Below are 8,343 nucleotides of genomic sequence, written 5' to 3' on the forward strand. Positions count from 1 at the left end.
GTTAAAATGAGACTGCCACACAGTCTTCAGTCATTTCCAGAAAACAGAATTTGAGACACATAGAAGTGAACTGCTTTATGATTTTCCTGTGGAAAGAAGATAAAACAAGTGTTTTTCTGTTTTTCATTGAATTTAGATTAAAATAATTAACAAAATATAATCCTTTGTTTTTAATTAAAGCAAAGTGGAATGTGGTGCAATAACTAAATTTTTAAATTTTTATTTTTTTTTAATTGAAGAATAGTTGCTTTACAGAATTTTGTTGTTTTCTGTCAAACCTCAACATTAATTAGTCATAGGTATACTTATGTCCCCTCCCTCTTGAACCTCCTTCCCATCTCCTTCCCCATGCCACCCCTCTAGGTTGATACAGAGCTGCTGTTTGAATTCCCTGAGACATACAGCAAATTCCCATTGGCTATCTACTTTACATATGGTAACATAAGTTTCCATGTTACTCTCTCCATACATCTCACCCTCTCCTCCCCTCTCCCCATGTCCATAAATCTATTCTCTATGTATGTTTCTCCATTGCTTCCCTGCAAATAAATTCTTCAGTGCCATCTTATTCCATACATATGCGTTAGAATATGGTATTTATCTTTCTCTTTCTGACTCACTTCACTCTGTATAATAGGCTCTATGTTCATCCACCCTTTTGCAACTGACTCAAATGTGTTCCTTTTTATGGCTGAGTAATATTCCTTTGTGTGTACGTACCACAACTTCTTTATCCATTCATCTGTCTATGGACATCTAGGTTGCTTCCATGTTCTAGCTATTGTAAATAGTGCTGCAATGAGCACTGGGATACATGTGTCTGCTTCAATTTTGGTTTCCTCAGGGTGTATGCCTAGGAGTAGGATTGCTAGGTCATACGGTGGTTTTGTTCCTAGTTTTTTAAGGAATCTCCATACCATCTTCCATTGTGGCTGTATCAATTTACATTTCCACCAACAGAGCAAGAGGGTTCCCTTTCTCCACACCCTCTACAGCATTTACTGTTTGTAGACTTTTCGATGATGACCATTCTGACTGGTGTGAGGTGATGTCTCATTGTAGTTTTGATTTGCATTTCTCTAATAATGAGCGATATTGAGTATTTTGTCATGAGTTTGTTAGCCATCTGTATGTCTTCTTTGGAGAAATGTCTGTTTAGGTCTTTTTCCCACTTTTTGATTGGGTTGTTTGCTTTTCTGGCATTGAGTTGTATGAGCTGCTTGCATATTTTGAAAATTATTCCTTTGTCAGTTGATTCATTGGCTATTATTTCCTCCCATTCTGAGGGTTGTCTTTTCACCTTGCTTATAGTTTCCTTTGCTGTGCAAGAGCTTTTACGTTTAATCAGGTCCCACTTGTTTACTTTTGTTTTTATTTCCATTACTCTAGGAGGTGGGTCATAGAAGATCTTGCTTTGATTTATGTCATGGAGTGTTCTGCCTATGTTTTCCTCTAAGAGTTTTATAGTTTCTGGTCTTACATTTAGGTCTTTAATCAATTTGAGTTTATCTTTGTGTATGATATTGGGAAGTGTTCTAATTTCATTATTTCACATGTGGCTAGCTGTCCAGTTTTCCCAGCACCATTTATTGAAGAGGCTGTCTCTTCCCCATTGTATATTCTTGCCTTCTTTTAAAAAAATAAGGTACCCAAAGGTGCATGGGTTTATTTCTGGGCTTTCTATCTTGTTCCATTGGTGTAGATTTCTGTATTTGTGCCAGGGACAAGACAAGCATGTCTGCTCTCACCACTATTATTCAACATAGTTTTGAAAGTCCTAGCTATAGCAATCAGAGAAAAAAAGAGAAAGAAAAGGAATTCAGATTGGAAAAGAAGAAGTAAAGCTCTCACTACTTGCAGATGACATGATACTTTACACAGAAAACCCTACAGATACTATCAGAAAATTACTAGAGCTAATCAGTGAGTTTAGCAAAGTCGCAGGATACAAAATCAATACCCAGAAATCACTTGCATTCCTATATACTAACAATGAAAAATCAAAAAGAGAAATTAAAGAATCAATCCCATTCACCATTGCAACAAAAAGAATAAAATATCTAGGAATAATAATAATCTGAGACAAAAGAACTGTATACAGAAAATTATAAGACACTGATGAAAGAAATCAAAGATGACATAAACAGATGGAGAGATATTCCATGTTCCCGGGAAGGAAGAATCAATATTGTGAAAATGACTGTACTACCAAATGCAATCTACAGGTTCAATGTGATCCCTATCAAATTACCAATGTCATTTTTCACAGAACTAGAACAAAAAATGTCACAATTCATATGGAAATGGAGAAGACACCAAACCACCAAAGCAGTCTTGAGAAAGAAGGATGGAGCTGGAAGACTCAACCTTCTTGACTTCAGATTATACTACAAAGCTACAGTCATCAAGACAGTATGGTAGTGGCACAATTACTACATTTTGGTAACTGACATTCTGCATCAATTTAAATTGCACCAAGACCTCACAATAAGTTTAAATTCTTCCAAATAAAGATACAGGAGAAAAGTAGTGATAGGTAAGCTCACATAAGGGTTTATTTTCTCAGGTTTATTTATTTATTTAACAGAATATATTAAGGATCTTTTATGTGGTGATGCTAAGAATCCTGGTGAATTGATCATTTTCTCATTATGAACTTGGCCTCTTTATCTCTAGTAATACTCCTCAATTTCAACTGTTTATTTTCTTATATTAATATAACCATTCCAGATTTCTTATAATTTACATGCTATAACACTCATAAACATTTTTAATTGGTGTGTTATAGGAGATTATTATAGATTCACATGCAACTGTAGGAAATAATATGATAAACTGCATGCACTTCACCCAGCTTCCCCCAATTATAATATTTGTAAAATTATAGTATAATGTTACTATTAGTTTTTTGAGAGTGATACAATATACTGATCTTATCCAGATTTCTCAATCAGTTTTACCTGTATTTGTGTGTGTGTGTGTGTGATACTTAGTACCATATAGGTTAATCATCTGTGTAGCTTCCTGTGCCCATCTCCACAGTCAAGATACTAAAGAATTCCTAACTAAAGTATTCTTCTTCTTGTACTGATATAAATATACCATCTGGCCTTGCTCCTATTATTCCCTTTCCAATTTTGGCAACTATTAGTGAGTTTTCCATTTTTTAAACTCTGTCACTTACAGCTGTTTTAGAGGGGAGGGATCAAGATGATGGTGTAAGAGGACATGAAGCTTACCTACCTTCATAATAATATCAAATTCAACAATACTAAGCCTAAACTAAATGAAATGCTGAAGGGTCTTCTCTAAATAGAGAATAAGCAAGAATATAAAGAAAAGAGAGAATCACAGTAGGAAAGGCAAATATATAGGGTTCAGGATGGGGAACACATGTATACCTGTGGTGGATTCATTTTGATATTCCGCAAAACTAATACAATTATGTAAAGTTTAAAAATAAAATAAAATTTTAAAAAAAGAAATGATTGAAGATTAGTAAAATAAGCCAGTATGTAGATTAAAAGAGATATAAACTTATAAAGACAATTATAAATACAATACACAGTAAAAAGGATAAGCGTGAAGATATAAATAAGACATCAAAAAATGTAGGGGGAAGTACAAAAATGTAGATCTTTTAGAATGTTGTTGAACTTAAATGAATATAGGTTACAGAAAGAAAACATAGTGGTGAACTTCATGAACTTCATGGTAACCACAAATCAAAAATAAACAACAGATTCACAAAAACTAAAAAGAAAGAAAGCATACTAAAAAGGAAAATCATCAAACTATAAAAGGAAAAACAAAAAGAAGAAGAAATGAAAAGGAAGAACTACAAAAACAATCAGAAAACAAAAATTAAGATGGTCATAAGTACATGCTATCAATAATTACTTTAAATGTCAACATACTAAATAGCCAGATCAAAAGTCAGAATGGCAAAGCTGTTGCACTGGGACAACCCAGAGGGATGGGATGGGGAGGGAGGTGTGAAGGGGGTTCTGAATGGGGGGACACATGCACACTCGTGGCTGATTCATATCAATGTATGGCAAAAACCTCCACAATATTGTAAAGTAATTAGCCTCCAATTAAAATAAATAAATTAATCTTAAAAAAAAAAAGTCAGAGTGGTTAATTGGATTAAAAAAATAAGAACCTGCAGTATGCTGTCCACCAGAGATTCACATCAAGACAAAAGACACAGGCTGAATGTGTGGGAAAAGATATTTTATTCAAATAGAAATAAGAGATCAGGAGTAGCAATCATGTCAGACAAAACAGACTTTAAAACAAAGACATAAAGAAAGACAAAGAAGGGCATAAATAATGATAAAGAGATCAATACAAGAAGAGGCCATTACATTCATTAAAATACACACACCCAATATAGGAGCACTTATATATATAAGTACTAATAGACATAAAGGGAGAAAATGACAATAATACAGAAATTGTAGATACTGTAAACCCCTCTGACATCTGTGGAGAGAATATCCAGAAAGAAAAACAATAAAGCAAAAGAGGTCCTTAATGAAACAATGTTGGACTTAATTGATATCTAATGGATGCTACATTCAAACCAAAAACAAACAAATAAAACAAAATACACATTCTTTTTTTTTCTTTTTTCTTATTTTTTTTTAATTTAATTTTATTTTTAAACTTTACATAATTGTATTAGTTTTGCCAAATATCAAAATGAATCCGCCACAGGTATACATGTGTTCCCCATCCTGAACCCTCCTCCCTCCTCCCTCCCCATACCATCCCTCTGGGTCGTCCCAGTGCACTAGCTCCAAGCATCCAGTATCATGCATCGAACCTGGACTGGAGAACATTCTATGCACAATTTAAAGAATGTGTATTTTGCTGTCTCGTAAAATACACATTCTTTAAATTGTGCATAGAATGTTCTCCAGAACAGACTACATACTAGGTAACCAAACGAGTCTCAACAAATTTAAGAAGATAGAAATTATATCAAGCATGTTTTCTGACCACAATGTTATGAAGCTAGAAATCAATTTCAGGAAAAAAAATCAGAAAAGAATAAATATATGAGGACTATACAGTTCAGTTCAGTTGCCCAGTCGTGTCCAACTCTTTGCGACCCCATGAATTGCAGCACACCAAGCCTCCCTGTCCATCACCAACCCCCAGAGTTCACTCAGACTCACGTCCATCGACATACTACTAAAAACCCAATAAGTTAATGATCAAATCAAAGAGGAAACCCAATGAGCTAATGATTCAAAAAAGCCAATTCTAAGATGGAAATTTAGAGCTGTACATACCTTCACCAAGGAACAAGAAAAATCTTAGATAAAAGACCTAACGTACTATCTAAAATAATCAGAAAAAAGAAGCCCAAAGTCAGCAGAAGAAGGAAATAATAAAGATCAGTGAGGAGATCAATAAACGAGAGCTTTTAAAAATCAGAGGTAAAGATCAAAGGAACCAAGAGCTAATATTTTGAAAAGATAAACAAAATTGATAAACCTCTAGACTCAGAGGTTTGACAAACTTCCAGACTCACCAAAAGTAAATGATAGAGGACTCAAATAAACAAAATTAGAAAGGAAAGAAGAGAAATAATAATAACTGATGCCATAGAAATACAGAAAAAAAAAAACTAGAATTGAATACTATGAACAAATATACACCAACAAATTGGACAACTTAGAAGAAATAAACAAATTTCTAGAAACATACTGCCTGCCAAAAATAAGTCAAGATGAAACAGACAGTTTGAACAGACCAATCACTATGTGTGAAGTAGAGTCTGTATTTTTTTTAAATCCGTGCCAAAAAAAAAGTCCAGGACTGGACAGCTTCACTGAGGAATTCTACCAAACATATAAAGAAGAAATGAAACCTGTTCTTCTCAAAAATTTACCAGAAAATGAAGATGAGGTAACACTCCCAACTTCATTCTACAATGTTGCACTTATTAACCTGATACCAAAATCAGACAACACAAGAAATAAAAGAAAATCACATGCCCGTATCTTTGATGAATATAGATGCAAAAATCCTCAACAAAAAATATTACCAAGCTAAATCCAACAGTATATAAAAAGGATCACTTACCATGATCAAATTGGATTTATTCCAGGGTCACAAGAAAGACCAAAAAATCACATAATTACCTCAATGGACAAAGAAGACACATTTGACAAAATTCAACATCCATTCATTATAAAAACTTTCATCAAAGTGGTTATAGCAGGAACATAACTCAACATAATAAAGGCCTCTTAACAAAACCACCTATGGCCAATGTAATACTCAAAGGCAAAATGTTGAAAGACTTCTGGTAAATTCAGGAACAAAATAAGGATGCCTACTTTCACCACTTCTATTTAACAAAGTACTGAAAGTCCTGTGCACAGCAATCAGACAAGGAAAAGAACTAAAATGTATCCAAATGGTAAGGCTATCACTATTTGTAGATGTCATGATACTCTCTACAGAAAACCCTAAAGTAATGGCCAACAAACTGTTAGAGGTAATGAATGAAGTTAGCAAGGCTATAGGACACAAGATTAATACAGAGACCTATTGCATTTCTATGCACTTATAATGGAATATCTGAAAGAAAAGATTTTAAAAAAAAAAAAAAAGGCCAAGATGGTGGAGGAGTAGGACAGGGAGAACACTTTCTCCCCCACAAATTCATCAAAAGAGCATTTAAACGTCGAGTAAATTCCACAAAACAACTTCTGAATGCCAGCAGAGGACATCAGGCACCCAGAAAAGCAATCCAACTCTTCGAAAGGAGGTAGGAAAAAATATAAAGACAAAAAAAAGAGACAAAGAGGGAGGGACGGAGCTCCGTCCCGGGAAGGGAGTCTTAAAAAGAGAGAAGTTTCCAAACACCAGGAAACCTTCTCACTGCGAATCTGTGCCGAGCTTTGGAAGCACAGAGGGCAACGTAACAGGAAGAAAAAAATAAATAAACAATTAAAACTCGAAGATTGCGAGTCCTCGGTAACTCCCCAGTGGAGAAGCAGCGCAGACGCCTGCAGGCGCCATTAACAAGCGGGGCTGGGCAGGGAGCGCGCAGCGGGCTGCATCGCTTAGAGTAAGAATCTGGCCTGAATACCTGAGCACTATCTGAGCGAAATAATTTGGGCTAACAAACCAGACTGTGGGATATCTACTACGCAAAAGCCAGCCCCAACCTAAGACCGCCAGGCCCGTGCACGGAACAAAGAATTGAACAGAGATAGCCGGCTGCAGACCTTCCCCCGGTGATAGGCAGCCAGAGCCAGAAGGGGGCAATCGCAGCCCCAGAGAGACATTATCTATAAAACTGTAAGCAGGCTTCTTTGCTAACTAAAACTTCTTGGGGTCTGGACGGTTAACATCTGCCTAAGAAGGTGCGCGGTTTTGCGCCCAGATAACCGAGTGGCGGGAGGCGATAAGTCGCAGCATTGGCGCCGCCAAACACCTCATCACTTGAGCTGCTCGGACCTGGGAAGAGCACAATACTCAGGCCCAACTGAGTCTGCGCCTCTGAGGACTATCCGAGTGCCTGAACCTGAGCGGCTTGGACCTGGGAGGTACATGCAACCCAGGGCCAGCCTTGGATTGTTCCCGGAACAACCTAGAGCCCGAGCAGTGTGGGCAGGGAGGCTACACGCGCAGTGGCGAGGGGCAGACCCAGTGTGGCTGAGGCACTGCGGCGCCACGCCAGTGTTATTTGCTTGCAGCATCCCTCCCTCCCCACAGCGACTGAACAAAGAGAAGAAATACAGTTCCACCCATCAGAACACTGACACAAGCTTCCTAACCAGGAAACCTTGACAAGCCACCTGTACAAACCCACACACAGTGAGGAATAGCCACAATAAAGAGAACTCCACAAACTGCCAGAATACAGAAAGGACACCCCATACTCAGCAATTTAAACAAGATGAAGAGACAGAGGAATAGCCAGCAGATAAAGGAACAGGATAAATGCCCACCAAACCAAACAAAAGAGGAAGAGATAGGGAATCTACCTGATAAAGAATTCGAATAATGATAGTGAAATTGATCCAAAATCTAGAAATTAAAATGGAATCACAGATAAATAGCTTGGAGACAAGGATTGAGAAGATGCAAGAAAGGTTTAACAAGGACCTAGAAGAAATAAAAAGAGTCAATATACAATGAATAATGCAATAAATGAAATTAAAAACACTCTGGAGGCAACAAATAGTAGAATAACAGAGGCAGAAGATAGGATTAGTGAATTAGAAGATAGAATGGTAGAAATAAATGAATCAGAGAGAATAAAGAAAAACGAATTAAAAGAAATGAGGACAATCTCAGAGACCTCCAGGATAA

This window comes from Bos mutus, chromosome 22 (assembly GCF_027580195.1).
Source record: "Bos mutus isolate GX-2022 chromosome 22, NWIPB_WYAK_1.1, whole genome shotgun sequence".
Lineage (NCBI taxonomy): Eukaryota > Metazoa > Chordata > Mammalia > Artiodactyla > Bovidae > Bos > Bos mutus.